We start from the raw sequence: 16,494 nt of genomic DNA, 5'->3' as shown, positions 1-16,494 counted from the left end.
ACATGGCTTTTGTTGTACACTTTTCAAGCAGCTGACTTTATGCACTTCCGACAATACTATCAAGTTTGTGACATTTACAGCATTTCTCTTGTGGGAAGTTATGGCACGTTTTTCACTGATAGGGTCCACCTTTGGAAGAATATAATGACAGCTTCATTAGAGAGAGAGGAGGGTCAGCAAGAAAAATGTTTCCTTTGCACTTCTTGGAGCTGTAAATGTCACTGCTCATTGTAAGGAAATGTGTCCAGGCCAGAGCTGATAAACCAATCAAGTGACTTCAGGTGAAGGCATTCATAAACATGTTTGAAACTTGTCTGGCAGCTTTAGACCAGAGGCTGAGGAATGACTTCCTTGGGAGAGAAGGAGAGAACACAGCACCACTCTTCCAACTAGGAAAGGCACTTTTCTTTCCAGAGACTGCCCTGGGCAGAGCTCAGACTGCTCTTTCCCTGCCACGCGGGGTCTGGTATAATCTGCCTTACGTAGAACCAGCATTCTGCCCACTGGTGCCTCTTCCTTGCTCATTCATAAAACTCGTACTTAGAATCCTCAAAAAGGATGTTACAAGGCTTGTGTTAGCTCCCCCATTTTCTGGGTAAATAAACTGAAACTTCAAAGGGTGGTGTGATTGACAGAGGGTCACCCAGTCAGAGTGCCCTGAGCCTGGACATCTCCCTGTCTCTGGGAATCATCCTGAGCCCTAGCTTTCTAAAACCAGGTAGATTCAGCATCGCAGCGCTGGCTGCAGGTCTATCTGCTGTTCTCACAGGGGTTGAGAATTTTATTAAACACCAAATGTGTAGACACCACACACACACACACACACACACGTGGTATATAGTCTAAAAGTGAAATATTCAAAATCTGAGCACATGCCTCTGAAATGTCCTTCATGGTAGCAAATTTTTACCTCTTAAAGTCTATTTGATTTTTGGAAATGGAAGAAAATCATTTGGAGCCTATGATATTGTGATTTATAATGAGAAATATAGATCTGATCTTTGTCTCCAGTTCCTGACATGGGCTCCTAAAGCCCTTGCAAATTCCTAAGTAATACGAGCACTAGGAGCATCTTTTGTGCTAATGAGGTGACTCTGGGCAGGGTCCTGGATGGCTCCTGGTTGGGGGTTGGTTGGTCACAAGAAAGACAAGCCATGATTTGAAGCTTGGAATTTTCAGCAGCCCCTCCCCACTCCTCTACAGAGGAGAGGGGGTTGGAAATGGAGTTAATAATTAATCATGCTCATGTGAAGAAATCTGCCTAAAATCCCAGTAGTACAGGGTTCAGAGAGCTTCCAGGTAAGTGAAAGCATCTGTGTACCAGGTGAGTGAAGCATCCCAACTCCACAGAGACAGAAGCTCCCTCCCAGACATCACCCTATTCATCACTTCATCTGGCTGTTCATCTATATCCTTTATCATAGCCTTTCATAAACTGGTAAAGGTAAGTGTTTCCCTGAGTTCCGTGAGTTGTTCTAGCAAGTTAATTGAACCCAAGGAGGGAGGTCGTGGGAACCTCTGATCTGTAGCCAAGGCAGACAGACATTGTGGGTAACCTGGCTCCTATGACTTGGGATTGGCATCTGAAGTGGAGGAAAAGTCTTGTAGGACTGAGCCCTTCCCCTGTGGGATCTGACACTGTCTCTGGGAGGGTCAGGGATCTGGCTTTACCTGGGCAGAGTGTCAGAATTGAGCTTAATTGTAGGACACCCGGTCACAGAGAATTGCCACCTATGTGTCACAGAGAAACTCCCACACATTTGGTGACCAGAAGTATTGGAAGTGTTTTGTATGAAAGTAAAGGGAAAGCCACAGGAGGAGAAAGTCTTAGGTTCCGCCTCTACAGAGCCTGGCAGTTCGGTGGATTGAGTGAGCTGTGAATTTTTTTTTTAAAGATTTTAATTATTTATTTGAGAGAGAGAGAATGGAGAGGGAGAGAGAGAGCATGAGAGAGGGTAGGGTCAGAGGGAGAAGCAGACTCTCTGCTGAGCAGGGAGCCCAATGCAGGACTCAATCCTGGGACTCCAGGATCATGACCTGAGCCAAAGGCAGTCGCTTAACCAACTGAGCCACCCAGGCGCCCGAGCTGTGAATTTATTTAGTGGATAAAGTGGTAAAGTGGGTAATCGGGATGGGGAGGGAGGGGCAGAGTGAGGGTGTATGTAGATGGATGTGTTGATGTGTTTTGCTGCCTACCCTGAGCCACGCACCCCGGCTGGTGCTGCTGTCCTAGTCCTCAGCTCATCTGTGGCCACACTACAAATATGGGTATTAGTATCCCCATCTTCCAGGTCAAGGTCAGAAGACATAAAATTACATTTTTCCACCAGTTAGTGGCAACACTGGAAGTAGAATCTAATTTGCCTTAAGGGAATGAGAACTTTTTTTTTTTCATTCAAAAAATGAAAGAAACAAACAAACAAAAAAGAAACTCATAAAGCAAAGAGATGATTTTCTCATTTGGCTCCAACAACTGGCTCTGCAGATAATTTTAAACCAATGAATTTGAAAATGTTTTGAGAAAGGGCAGCATCATGTTAGTAGGAGTAATGTTCCCAAGGAGACCAGTATGATGGGGACAAACACCTCACGTGGCTGCTTCTGCATTATTTTTCTTTCAAGTCAGAGAATTTCCCAGCCACACCTTGGATAGCGTTCTTTAGAACTCTAGATCTTGGCACTAGAACAAACCTTGGAGACCTTGCTCAGCACCCTCATTCCAGGGAGGCAAAACTCAGCACCAGAGATGGGGAGTAACTTGCTCAAGTTCACACAATGAATTTGTGCCAGAGCCTTGACTACACCCCAGATGCCTGATGATACAGCTGCACCCTGCTTCCTCCCCACATTCCCATTCCTCACTGACGAATCTCCTAACAAGAACTTTTTATGTGTCAGACACTTAAAGTGCATTCCCTTATTACATCTTCAAGGAAATGTTATGGGTAAGAAGGATAATAAAACCAGAGAAATTAGATAATAGGGCCAAGTTACAGAGCTAGGAAATTGAGGCCCTAAGACTTGAACCCAGGTCTGCCCACCTCCAGGTTCCATGTGTTTAACACCCAGCACTGCCTCCTTCTGTCCAAGCTCCTTCTCCTCCTTCCTTTTGTGTCCCAAGGGGCCTGGGATAAGGCACTTAAACCCATGCTCCCTCTAGCTAGTCACTTCCCTTCTTTCCGTGTTTAACAACACAAATAGCCTGTCCTCCTGGCACGTTTGTTTTGTTGGAGGCTTGCTTTATTCCCTGGGAACTCAGAGGAACAATGAGCTGTTACCCAAGCCCTCTGGGGCTCCGCCCCCATCCTGGACCACTTCCTCAACTTCCCCTGGTCACGCTCACCCCCAGTAGAGACTGCGTGGAGGCCCCTCCAGCTTGTCTACAAAGTGCGTCAATCACTTGTTTACTGGGTTTTCCTGCCTGGCTCTGGGGGTTCCGCTGGCTATTTCTTCTCTCTGAAAGTTCTCCTGAGGTGAGCTTTGATCTTCAGAGGGGAAGGGGCAACAGGAAGATGATGAGAGATGCTAGGAGTCTGTCAGCATCTGACTCACTCTGGAAAAAAAAAACCGCCCTCACTTAAAGCAAAGCAAGGATGCTGGTGAAAGCTGCATCCCTGCCAAGGGTCTGCATAGAAGTCTTCCTTTTTTCTGGGACAGAGTTGGAAAAGGAATAAAATTTCCACAGGCCAGAAGTAAATTCTCCTAAGCTTTTCTACACTTAGCTAGCAGTAATAGTCACTGAATAATAAACCAACATATAACCTTTCCACAAAAAGCCATGGCTGCGGACCCCCCAGTGTAGAGAGATGTTTTTACATGTGCGTCTTCCCTTGGATAAGGTTGCTTGGGCCCTCACAATGCATATTAACATGAAAATGTACCACTCAGTAAAGACAAGTAAATAATATTAAAATAAAGTATCAGTCAGGGTCCCAACAAGAAATGGAAGAGATACTCAAAATGGTCTGACTGAAGAAAATTTCATATGGAACTATTCAAAGGGGTGTGTGTGGAATTAAGGAAACAATAAGGGGTGGCGAGGCAGGGAGGGAGAGGGGAAGAAATCCCCTTGACTTCTCTCTTTCCTGCCCTCTGTTCTTCTGACAGTGCTTCCTATTGGCAGAACCCACTAAAAGCCAAAGAACAGAGGCACCTGGGTGATGCAGTCCATAGATGTCAGCCTCTGGGGCACAATGCAAGGTGGACAGGGCATGGATCAGGGTGAATGGATCAGGAGGGGTAAAGGAAGAATACACAGCCTCCTACCTCCTACCCTCTTGCTAACAGCTTAAGGAGTGGTTCTGGATTGCTTTTCTATGCAGAGATGTCTTTCATGGAATCCAGGTTATTACAACAGGATTCCACGTGCTGTGAAACCCATTTATTAAACTGGTCTGAAAAACCTCAGCATCATGCTGCTGGTTGGGTATTTTGTTATTCCTGTTGCATCTTGATTAGGGCTGTGAGAGAGGGAGAACCTTATGTCCCTCTTCATAGTTCCCTCTGTTCAAGGCCCAGAGGGTACATATGAACATATGAGTTCAATATTTCACAGGGTGGTTTTGCTTGGTATGCAAATTTTTATTATAAAGTGTATTATATGTATGGAGGAGTATTTTAAATACATGTAAAGTTGAAAATATAGTATGTTTAACACCCATGTACTTATCACAAAGATTAATAGAACATTAACCAGTACCTCAAAAGTCTTCCAAATGTCCTTTCCTAAATAAAACCTCCAACCTCGTCCCCAGAAGTAACCATTATCTTGACTTTTGTGCTAATCATTCTCTTGATTTTCTTGATAGGTTAACCACCTAGGTATATTTTTCTAAACAATGTGTATTCCGTAGGAGCATAAATCTAGCAAAAAATGAAAGGGCAATGTTGGAAGGCATCCAGGAGCGAGAGAAGCTAAACAGTCCTTGGGTCAATCTGGTTTCAGTTTCCTCAAGAGTTTACTTACAAGAGCCTCTTCTGGGGAAGTAGGTGGACAAGGTCATGAGTGGGTCTTGGGAAAGCAGAGTTGGATGTCTGGTAGGTCTATAGTGGAGTCCAGGCATTGGGTATCCAAAAGAAATATGGTTCAGAGTGTGGATTCCTCTGGATTTTCTGCTTTACCACAGCCTACTTTCAGCTTCTGAAGTAGATCAAAGCAGGGTACTTCTGTGGGATGAAAAGAACATGCTCAGCTGATCAGAAAATAGGCGATAGTAGGAAAAGCAGCAGCCACATTAGAAATGATTAAGGCAAGTCAGAACATATCGTGGGCTCAGCCAGACTCACCTGGGAATTCTGTTCTTAGATAAAGAAGAAAGAAGAAAGAAGGAAGAAGCAGCAGCAGCAGAAGACTGATAGCAGTGGGAATCTTGATGATGACTGCTCTCAACACATCGTCTAAGGCACTCTGCTATCACCTGGCCTGCTTGTCCCCTAGGCCTGGTAACAGCTATCACTCTGAGACCACCATTTACCATTCTCTTGGGTATTTCTTTTACCCCATCCAGTGTTGGAGCATATGTTTCCTGTACTCGATGTCTTTCTCTTTCTTGGCATACTCTTTTTTTTTTTTTTTTTTTTGTGGAGCATATACTCTAGTAACTCCCTGAGGAAGGGCACATGGGGGGAGAAATCTGTTGAGACTGTACAGGTCTAGAACTGTTTTTCATAGTAGTTGATTTATACTTGGGCTGGATATAGAATTCCAGATGGGGGTTAATTTTTCCATCAGTATTTTGAATTTCTCTGTTGTCTTCTTGTTTCAAGTTTTGCTGTTGAGAAATCTGAAGTCATTCTGATTCTAGATCTAATATATATATAATACACACATATATATATAATACTTCCTGCTGCTGGTAGCTTGTGGAATTTTTTTCTTTGTCTCCAGTGATCTGAAATTTCACAATGATGTATGTGCCTTGTAAGTTTCTTTCTTTCATTCATTAGGTTGGGTACTTGGTGGGTCCTTTCGATCCATTCTGGGAAACTTCTTGAATTATTTCTGTAAGAATTTTCTACTCTTCCCTATTTTCTCTGTTGTCTCTTTTTAGAAATGCCATTATTCTAATGTTGAACATTTATGATGGTCCTCTCTTCTTTTTAATGTTTTCTCTTATTTTCTTTCTATGTCTGTTTGCTCTTTTAGTCGGAAGATGAGAGTGAGATGAAATTTCCTCAATATTATCTTCCTACCCAGTTAGTTTTTCATTTCTCCTATCAAGTTTCTCATTTTCAAGAGCTTTTCAATGTTCCTTGAACATTCTTTAAAAATATATAGCATCCTGGTTCTTGTTTTATGGAAGTTCTTTTATTTCTCAAAGTATATTAATCATAAAATTTGTTTGGGAAATTTTCTTCCCTGCATAGTTTCTGTTTCCTCCAAATTGCTTTTTTCCTCTGTTTTTGATCTCTAGCTCCCATAACACAGGCTTTCCTTAGATGTAAATTTGGCTGTATGCTCATGATAATGAATGGGAAAGTAAAAAACTAATTAGAAGTTCTGAGCAGGGTATGGGGCCTGACAACTTTGAGATTCAAAGTAGGGTGATCTGGCTCAGTTGTTGGTTGGGAGAACACCAAAAAAAGGCATTTACTTTTCAGATAGTTAGATACTCAGGGAATGATCCTCCAGTATCCTGCCATGAGAGTAAGGGGCTAGTTGCTAATATACTGGGAGCCAGGTGTGGAAATAAGATAAACATATAAAGAGTTAGTCCTACTGCAAAGCCCTGTTTCTAATGAAGTCCTCAGGAATGGGAAGTGGGAAGGCACTGTCAGTCCATGCATGCAAAACATGTTGCAACCCTTGTTATACACCAAGCTTGCCCTTGCTGTAGTAGAAAACTGAGCATCTAAGTGATGGGGTAGGGAATAACAAACATTTGCCAAGTGTTTGTTTCTTTTCTTTCATGTAGATTCATGTGCTTGTGCTCATTTAACATCCACAAGAGGCCTGAATTATAGGCATATGGGAAATATTAACAATTTGTCCTTTTTTTTTTCCATTTTGTAGTTGAGTAAACAATGGCCAGTGAAGATTAAATTAACTGACCCAAGGTCAGACAGGTATTGACAAGAGGAGTCACATCCCAGTCCTTTGATTCCAAGGTTCTTTATTTTTATTTTATTTTAAATATTTTTCTGAGTAAAGAAATACATGCTACTATAGGTATCTTAGAAAACATGTAAATTTCCAAATAATTTTAAAAATATATATATATAAGGCCACCACTGTGTAACATTCTTTCACAGGGACATGCTATAATTTATAACAATAAATTTATCATTTCTTTGACTGTCTCCTAATTTGAATCATTTAGGCTGGTAAACCTATGCTCTTTCCATGACATAGCTTTAGCCAAGAGCAGCAGGCACGGACAGGGGTCAGGATCAGGAAAAAATAGGGTCCCAGGCAGGTCCTTAGGTAGAGAGCTGCTTATTAAGGGCAATTTATATGGATACGGTTCAGTACCCTGGAGAGCTCCACATCGTTGCACTCATTGGGGATTTAACATAACAATGGCTGGAGTTCTCTAAGGTTCTGAACTGCACCTCCAGAATAGAATGTTAAAAACAAAACAACAAAACAAACAATACACACACACACACAGCTGGGATTGGGGATCTTTTTGTCCCTGAGGGATTCAACTTTACTCTCCAGTTCAAACAAATTTGTGGGAGTAGGTCATTTTTCTCACCACTAGGCCTGTTTTTCATGCTGTTCCCTTAAGCTGAGAAGGCCTAGTTAATTTCTACTCATCCTTTCATGTTCAATTTATCATTAGTTTCTTCAAAAAGCTTTCTGAGCTCTTTTTGTCTTCTCCCTCAAAATTTTTCCCCTTCCTTCCTCTGCATCCTGATCATTATTTATGGCACACTAGATTACAATTGTCTGTTTGTCCTCCTCATTAGACTTTGAGTTCCTTGAGGGCAGGGACTGAGACTCGGTTATTCTTTAGCCTTAGTAACTACCAATAAATAATATTCAATATTTAATAAATGATGCATTATTTATAGGCAATAGGGAGCTTTTGAAGGTAGTTCTCAACCAGGGGTAATTTCGCCTCCCAAAGGACATTTGGAAATGTCTGGAAATAGTTTTTGTTGTTGCAACTCAGTGGGGTGGTGCTACTCAGTGGGGTAGGTAGAAACCATGGATGCTTCTCAACATCCTACTATGCACAAGACAGCTCCTATAACAAGAATTATCTGTCCCTAAATGTTATTCATGCAGAGGTTGGAAAACCCTGTTTTAGAATAATGATATGGATTTTATCACATTTAAGTCTTCAGAGGGCAGGGAATACATCTGGCTCATTTTACAGATGAGAAGACTGAGCTAGTTGGTTATTGGATCAGGGAAAGAACTTAGACCATGGCACCCTTTCCACACAGTTGCACTGGCTACCATTTTTTTTTAACTATCCACTATTTTAAGTTGTGTAGGAATAGAATAATTTTTTAAAATGCACACTGTCCTGGGTTCATCAAGCAGGTTTGGGGGACAAGGATGAGACTGTTCAGACTGGAGAAAAAAATGTGGAGTCACAGAACAAGCACAGCCAGCCTCATCCCATCCCCCACCCCCCCTACATTGGCCTCTCTTTTCTGGAAAGATATGCCACAAATCTAGGACTGAGTGGGAAGATTTCTCTCAATGGCTCATTTCTGAACAATTCAATCTGCTCTGGGAAATGAGAGATCAGCTTGTGGAAGAGTGAATTATTTTAAGCCACTCTGCATTAGAATCAATTAAAGCTCTAGAGGGCCCAGGCTGCCACAGGAGAATTCACTCTGATTGCCATAGACCAAGGGGATCCAGTATAACTTTCCTCCTATCAACATCTCCAAGGGAAGCTCTGAACCAAATTTGATGGTTATCTCTCTCTTCAAGTGCCTCAGATTTAGAATGCTCCTGATCCCAAAGAGTGCCCCACACATACTTCTCATGAGCCAAACCTGCCATTTTCCCAGCAGTAATCAGAGGCCTGGGCTTCTCCCATTTGGCTCTGTTGACTTAAAAAAGCCAAATGATTCAGGCACAATACACAGTGAATCAGCAAAGGAAGGAAATGTGGAAAAAAGAATCTGTGTGGCATCTTGAATAAAAGTGCCTTCCAATAAATTTGGTGAATTGTCTTCAAGGGAATCAGCTGAATGTGTTAATCACTTATTGTATATCATAACTGTCTGGTGCATATGTGATTAGCTGGAAATGATATTTGTGGGTCTACTGAGGCTCTGAAATGATGCACAGGGAAAGCTAGATTCTGTAGAAGGAGCTCAACTTTCTTTGCCAAAGTTTGCCTTGGAGCATAAAAAACCTTTCCTGTATTGGCTGCTACTGGCATGAGAATGTGAAGGTGCTATGGGGGGTGGGATGGGGACAGAAAAAGATAATAAGCATCAGGTCCCGACAAGGAAATGCTATCTCACCACCTCCATTCCTTGTTCTCTTCCTCATCCCTGCCCCCACACAGCACCCCCTCCCCCTGCCACACACACACACACACACACACACACACACACACACACACACATTGGGGAGAAGTAGTTTATTCACTCAGAATTTGGACTCAAATGATCTGAGTTTGAATTCCAGTTCTGTTCCTTTTCGGAGCCTGAGTCTTCACATATAAATTTGAACTAATCTTTTTTTTAAGAAAAGATTTTATCTATTTTAGAGAGAGAGAGACCACAAGTGGAGGGGGGTGGCAGAGGGAAAGGGAGAAGCAGACACCTCGCTGAGGAGGGAGCCTGGTGCAGGGCTCCATCCCAGGACCCTTCTGGAGATCATGACCTGAGTCAAGGCAGATGCCCGACAGACTGAGCCACCCAGGCACCCCTGGACTAATAATCTTAATATCCCCAGCTTGTCAAGGAAGTTTACATGAGATGATGTATATAAAGCACACGACTCATGAAGGCACTAAATAAATGTTCTATTATCACTATTGAGTTCAGTCTCTGTCTGGGTAATTTTCTAAAGACAGAAAGTTTGGTCCAGAGGACTAATGAGATGAGAATCATGGATATGGATGATCAAATCTAAGAAAAAGAAAACTCTATCAGGGGTCCACTTGAATTTTTGAGGTCTAATGATTTTCCAAACCCCCTTACAATGTGTAAAATGGTTGGGTTGGGAGTTAACCGAAATTTTGAATTGCTCAGCTCTGTATTTAAGTTTCTAGAGAATGGATTTGTCATTGAGCAGGCTTGGAGAAAGTCTAAAACTTTTAGGACATTGCAACAACCTGGGGCTTACTTAGAGTTCAAAGAGAGTATCAAACAAGAATTACCTTGCCAAAGGTCCAAAGAGAGAAAAATGTCACCATGAAAGGAAACAGAGCTCAATTGGTGAATCTGCACTTAAATACAGGGTGGCTCTAAGTCTCCTACATGCAAGGGTGCTCAAACCTAACTGTTCATCAGAATCACTCAAAGAATTTTATAAAAATATATAGACCCCAGAGCCCCACCCTAGAGATTCAAGGGCCATTGAAAGGCTCAGGATCCTGGGTTTTTTTGTGGGTTTTTTTGTTTGGTTTTTGTTTTTGCTTTTTGTTGTTGTTGTTAAAGTGCCAAGGTGATTAGGATTATCAGTCAGGTCTGGAAATAGCTCAGAGGTCGAGGTCAGGTCCTGGGCTCCTGCTTTAGAAGTGATTCACTGAGTATTAGCTTCTCCTCTCCATTTCCCTTTGTAAAGATCTGACCCACGTCTCTCCAAAATAATGTGAGAAAGATTCAGGAGAGGCACTTGGAGCTGATTCTCACTTCAGAGGCCGTAATTTTGGAGTATGTGCTTGAGAGATGACACTATCTGACAATGAAGGTCACTGACATCATCAGATGTGTTTTGGACACTCAAGTTGTGCATAATGAGACCCAACCTTCATGATCTCCTCTCCTTCCACTCCCACCAGGCACTCAAAGTGTCTCCTAATATACCTTGAAATTTTCTAACATTCTTCACATCTTCCTCCCCAATCTGCAATGAGCTCAATTTCACTAATAGAGGCAATATGACCTAGTGGTTAAGAGGCTGGCTTTGGAATTAAGGCAGGCCAGAATTCTGGTGTGGTAGTGAGCTACCTGCACCACCATACTGGTCAATACTCTAGGGATGCCAGAGCAACAAAACAGAAGAAGCCTGGGTCACTGTCCAGTGGTACTCTCAAGTGATGCCTAGAAGGAAAACATAAATTTCTATCTTGTTCAAGCTACTCTTATTTTTGGTCTTTACTCAAAAATCTTAAACTATATCCTACTAACTAGTAAACCAACCACTTTAATACAGGTGCTATTAGCTATAAAGGCTGCTATAGAGGATGCAGCTGGTGCTAGGAGAACATATCTGAGGGAACCAAACCCCAGCTGGGGAATGAGGCCCAGGACAATTTCTAGAGAAGGAAATGTTTAAGTCGAGTATGTAAGATGATGGCACTTGATAGGTGAAGAAGGGAGGACAGGGTGCCCCAGATAAAAAGGAAAAGTGTGGGCAAAGATTTTGAGGCAGGATATATTGAGTGTAGGATGCTTGAGAAATTATAAATTAGCACAGCTAAAAAGTAGGGTTTCGATGGGCAGTGAGGAGTAAGGAGGCTCGAGTTTGGGAGTGGATTTTGTGTGAAGGAAGAAAAGAGGGTGTGGTGGCATGATGAAAACTCTAATCAGAGAAAGCCAATAATAAGTGCTCTACAGTTTCCCCTATTAGTAGCTTCCTAATGGAAATCCCAGGTTCACTGAGGGGCTCAGTCTGGTGTCCTTGCCAGGGGGATTGCTTGTGAGGCGGACAGGAATCCCCAGTGGCTGCTACAAACAGACTGTGGGAGGCTGGCTGATTGACAGGCCTATCAATACCACCTCAACCAACCTCGAAGTGAGATCAATGGTTGAGTAAATTTAACCCAAGCCTATTAAGGGAGAAAGAGGTTTATTTTAGTTCAAACAAGTTCTGGAGAGTGAAAGGAGTCTGGGAAGAAGGCAGAAACAGACGCCATATGTCAGTTTTTTGACATGGAAACAATTTGAATTCAATCACCTCAGGTGAATAGTCTCCTCAGTCTAAACACCTTCCAACATCCCAATTCTCTACATGCATTCCAATTTGTCTGGCTTAGAAAGATGTTATTTTCTTCCCTGTTTCTTCCCAGGCCTTTGGTTACCCACTGAGTATGGACCATGCTGGTTTCCTACTCTCTTAGCTGTCCATGTTGACTAAGCATCTACAATGATCCAGGTACTGCCAGGCACCCCCTATCAGCTCAGCTCAACCTGATATTCTCCTGTGAGGTATTATCCCTCCATTTATAGATAAAGAAATAGAGGGACAATTCCCTTGCCTAAGGCAAAATAAAAATTAGAAGCTAGGGGTTTTTGTTTGTTTGACTTTTACAGCTCAACGGATTATCACAGTGATTACTCAGGGAATCACCACTTAAGTCAAGAGAGAATTTTGTCAACATTCCTCCCCCCTCAAATCACTACCTCCTCCCTCCCCACCTCTCTGAGGCCTCTTCTGGTTCCAAACTTCTGTTTTCTCTCCCCATTCCATGCCACCTCTCTGAACCTCTCTCTTTATAGTAAAGGAAATGGAGCAATAAAGAGGATAAGGACTTTCCTAGGATTGTAGAGATGTCAGAGCTGAGACTTGAACCCACGTGTTCAAAGTCCTCTATACCTTGGTTGATTTCCTCCTCTTAGCTTACTTAAGTCCTTTCTATCTTTTGAGGCCAATCAAATGCCATCCTCCTCCATGGAGCCTTTTAGACCACCCTGGTTTCACTGATCTTTTCCTCTGCCTGATAAGTTCCTGTCTGTCTGTTCCACTGACAGAACCACTTAGCAAATAGTGTCAGGCATTATTTAGCATTTCACATTCTTGTTTCATCTTCCCAGTGAGTCTGTAAGTTTTTTGAAGGCCGGGGATCACAATTCATACCTGTTTGTGTTCATAGATCCTTGAAAGTGGTCTGCACAGAGAAGAAGGCAGAATAAGTGGATTCCTGGGCTCTGGAGTCAGACTCAGGTTCAAACCCTGGCCCTGCTAGTTGCTTGCTGTGTGATATCAAATTACTTAATCTCTGTCCAAGTGCATTCCTGAAGGGTCCTTGAGGAAATTAAAGCACATTATAATTTGCAGGGTCTAGCACAGTGCCTGGCACACATGAATCATTCCACAAAGATCAACTATTATTGGAGCCCAACAAGGGTCCGTTGTTGATAGTGGATTACTCAACTGGTTCTCAAGGTTAAAAATTTTTTTTTGTTGGTTTAGGGAAAAATTCAGATAGAAAATCTTTCCATGGGATACAAGCCTAAAAAAATAACACGCAAGTTGGAAGGAGGCCGAATGTTGCGTAAGAATTGCCTTACTTCCCCTCCATCATGTCCACCTTACCACAGGAACAATAATGGCTCCCCAGTGTGCAGGGCACTGAAATGACTAACAGCTGAGCAGGCGACAACCACGCAGAGTCAGGCGCCCTGGCGGTGTTCCTGCTGCTTAGTCACGCAGAAGGGACCAGATTTCCCTCCAAGCCTTAGCAGCAGCTAATGCTATTAGGATGAAAGATGGGTCCATTTGGGCCCCAAACCCCTGTGTTCAGGCAAGACTCTGGAAGGTCAACGGCTAGAGAGAAATGCAGGAGTTTCCAAGGAAGAGGCTTAGCAGCCAATTTTGTCAAGAATCAGGAAATACACCACTCTGGGCGCATGAGTATATATTTTAGCAAAACAGCCCATTTCTTCAAAGGATTTTAAAGGTCAAAAGCTTGCCTTCCTCCCGACTTTATCCCCATACATAACCAGGGAGGAACAAACTTACCTGAAACACAATGCCTACTGTGTTATGCTTTATGTGCATCCTCAAATTGCAAAGAGGTTCTTCTCCAAATACTTTCAGATCATTTTAAGGAGAGTCTGGGGATGGGATTTACGTATAGATGATCTTTGCTATAATTCTGTCGGCTTTGTCTGATCATCTGTCCTACAAGCCATGGGAGGCATTTCTCTGAGCATCATAGCTAAGCACAATAGGACTCAAAACAGAACCATGCCAGGCAAGTCAGGTGGGCGGGGAACTGTCACAACCTGAGATCTTGGGAGGGAAAGGGAGTTAAAGACCTGCCGAAAAGGGTAATGAGGAAGCTTCAGATAATGGGATTAGGCAGAACTGACTCGGAAAAACCTGCAGAGATTCCTGGGCTCTTTTGCAACACAAGATCCCCATAAATTGGGTAGGGGACACAAAAAGGCAAAACTCAAACCAGCAGTAGCTGTCAGGCAAAAGCAGTTGTGACCACCAAGCCAAGAACAGGTGGGGGGGCGGGGGCGGTCAAGGGGTGATCTGGCAACACTTTCCAATGTAAATGCAAAAGGTAGTGCTATCAAAAAAAAGAAATTTCCCCAGAAATATTTGTTGTCTACAGCAATGCCCAGGAATATATAACCTCATCAGCTTGCCTTTGCAGGCCTCAGTTTCCCCATATTGGAATATAAAGAAGTCATACTACTTTCCCAACCTGAGTCAGTGACCCTCCTCTGCTCCCTCAGATCTTCATGTGTAATTGTCTTTTAATGAGTCTCAACTAGACCTTAAACTCCTCAGGGCTGGGACTATATTTTAGGCCTCTCTGCATCCTCAAAGCCTGGCACAGGGCCTGGCCTATAACAAGGTTTCAGTCAACACTTGCTGACTGAATGGTGTCTGAAGTCCTTGGAGGACTGAATCATAGAATGACTGGATCCTGTCATCCACGGGGCTCAACATAATGTGTGGGCCCACTCGTCTTCCCAGAAGCTGGCCCAGGCTGCTTCACTTGAGGCACTGGTGGCCTCCCCCTCCTCTTCCTTTCTCTTTTTTATTCCCATCTCCAAATATCATTCTGCTTATACTGTGCCAGTCTAAAAGCCCTGTTTTGCTTGCTTCAAACTTGAAGACAGAGGTCTAGTAAATCTGAACTACCAACTAGACCACTGGTTGACTTCCCTTTCTGCCTCGCTTAGGTCTTGCATGGATCTTGCCTTAGACTCTCTTGGAAGAAGATCCTGAGATAATGATTTGAATGGAAGAAGTTTACCAGGGAAGTGAGTCCCAGGAGCACAGACAGTGGAGCAGAGAAGTAAGACAGGAAAGGGAAGAAAAGTGATATAGGATGCTTTAACGAGCAGGTACTGCTATGGGCAACTGAGGCTTGCTCCTCCTGATGATCCCTGGGAGACTCTGTGGAACACACCTCAGAGTCATCCCGAATGAGTGGTCAGGGATCTGGGGTATTTATCCACCAACTCCTACCCACACCTGGTTGGAGGCTATTTGAGGGACGGGAGGAATAAGCCCCCTCTGCTGCTAGTCTGCCTCATGCACTAGTTGAACACACTTGAGCAGCCAGAGAAAGCCACCAGGTGCTTACAGAAACAAGCCATCAGCAGGTGCAGCCATAGTGAGATCTGAGGGGATGGGGCAGTGGTGCCATCACCTTCTATGACATATTCTTAGCCCGATGCCCCAAAGTCTTCCATTCTCTCCTCCCGGTTTGCTCTACTTGCATTAACAGGAAGTTTTCCAGTTGGAAGAGATTTGGTCATCATCTGGGCTAACCAAATCTCTCCTCAGTTCAGAAAGCCCCTCGACAACATTCCTGAAAGGTGGCTGGCCAGCTTCTGATTGAATACTGCTAGTATCAGGGAACTCACCGCTCTGAGGCAGCCCACGCTGTTGCTGAAATAATAGAGTTGCTGAAAAATCCTTTTTTTTTTTTTTAAGTTTCCACATATATTACCTTGTAATTTCTGACTGTTGGCCTTAATTCTGCCTTTTAGAGCCCACAGAATGATTCTCCTCCCCCACTTACAGTAGCCCTTTTAATAGCTTCTAAAAATAACTGGTGTATTTTCACTATGACTCCTCTCCTCTGGCCCAAATCATCCACTATCTTTACCACTCTTGCCACAATATGTTTTCTAGACTAGTCATTCTCAACCTGGGGCAAATTTGCCTCCCAGGGTACCTGCGACACTGTCTGGAAACATTTTTGGCTGTTACAACTAGCAGGGCCTGCTACTGGCAACAATGGGTTGTGGCCTAGCATGTTGCTAAGAATCCTACAAGACATGTAAATGCAAGTTTACATTGGTGGCTCAAGTTACATTGGCGTCTGGGTGGCTCAGTCAGTTAAGTGTCCGACTCTTGATTTCAGCTCAGGTCATGATCTGATCTCAGGGTTGTGAGATCAGGCCCCGCATCAGGCACCGTGCAGAGTTTGCTTGAGATTCTCTCCCTTCTCCTCACTCTCTGTGCCTACCCCCACTCTCTCTCTGCCCCTCCCCCACTTTATTTATAAGTAAATAAAATCTCAAAAAAAAAAAAAGAATCCAACAAAGGCACAGGACAGCCCCCACAACAAAGAATTATCTGGCCCAAAAGGTCTGAAGTACCAAGGCTGAGAAACTCTGTTCTAGAAAATATTATCCAGGTCACTCTCCTCTGCACAT

The 16,494-nt window shown here is 43.3% G+C and overlaps 1 long non-coding RNA gene across 1 annotated transcript in view; it reads right to left on the bottom strand.

The window, feature by feature from the left end:
• Positions 1-13,257, bottom strand: part of LOC123837709 (uncharacterized) — a 52,799-nt gene extending 39,542 nt beyond the window's left edge. Inside the window, exons 1-2 of the long non-coding RNA XR_006789265.3 lie at positions 12,941-13,257; positions 4,967-5,166 (exon numbers count right to left, since the gene is read on the bottom strand). This is a non-coding gene — a long non-coding RNA (uncharacterized LOC123837709). The remainder of the gene's footprint in view (positions 1-4,966; positions 5,167-12,940) is intronic.
• Between the last annotated feature and the right edge of the window lie 3,237 nt (positions 13,258-16,494).

Source organism: Mirounga angustirostris, unplaced genomic scaffold (genome assembly GCF_029215605.1).
Source record: "Mirounga angustirostris isolate CCGP_5_RB_7025 unplaced genomic scaffold, mMirAng1.0.hap1 SCAF_8, whole genome shotgun sequence".
NCBI lineage: Eukaryota > Metazoa > Chordata > Mammalia > Carnivora > Phocidae > Mirounga > Mirounga angustirostris.
This window is presented reverse-complemented; position numbering and strand designations above follow the sequence as displayed.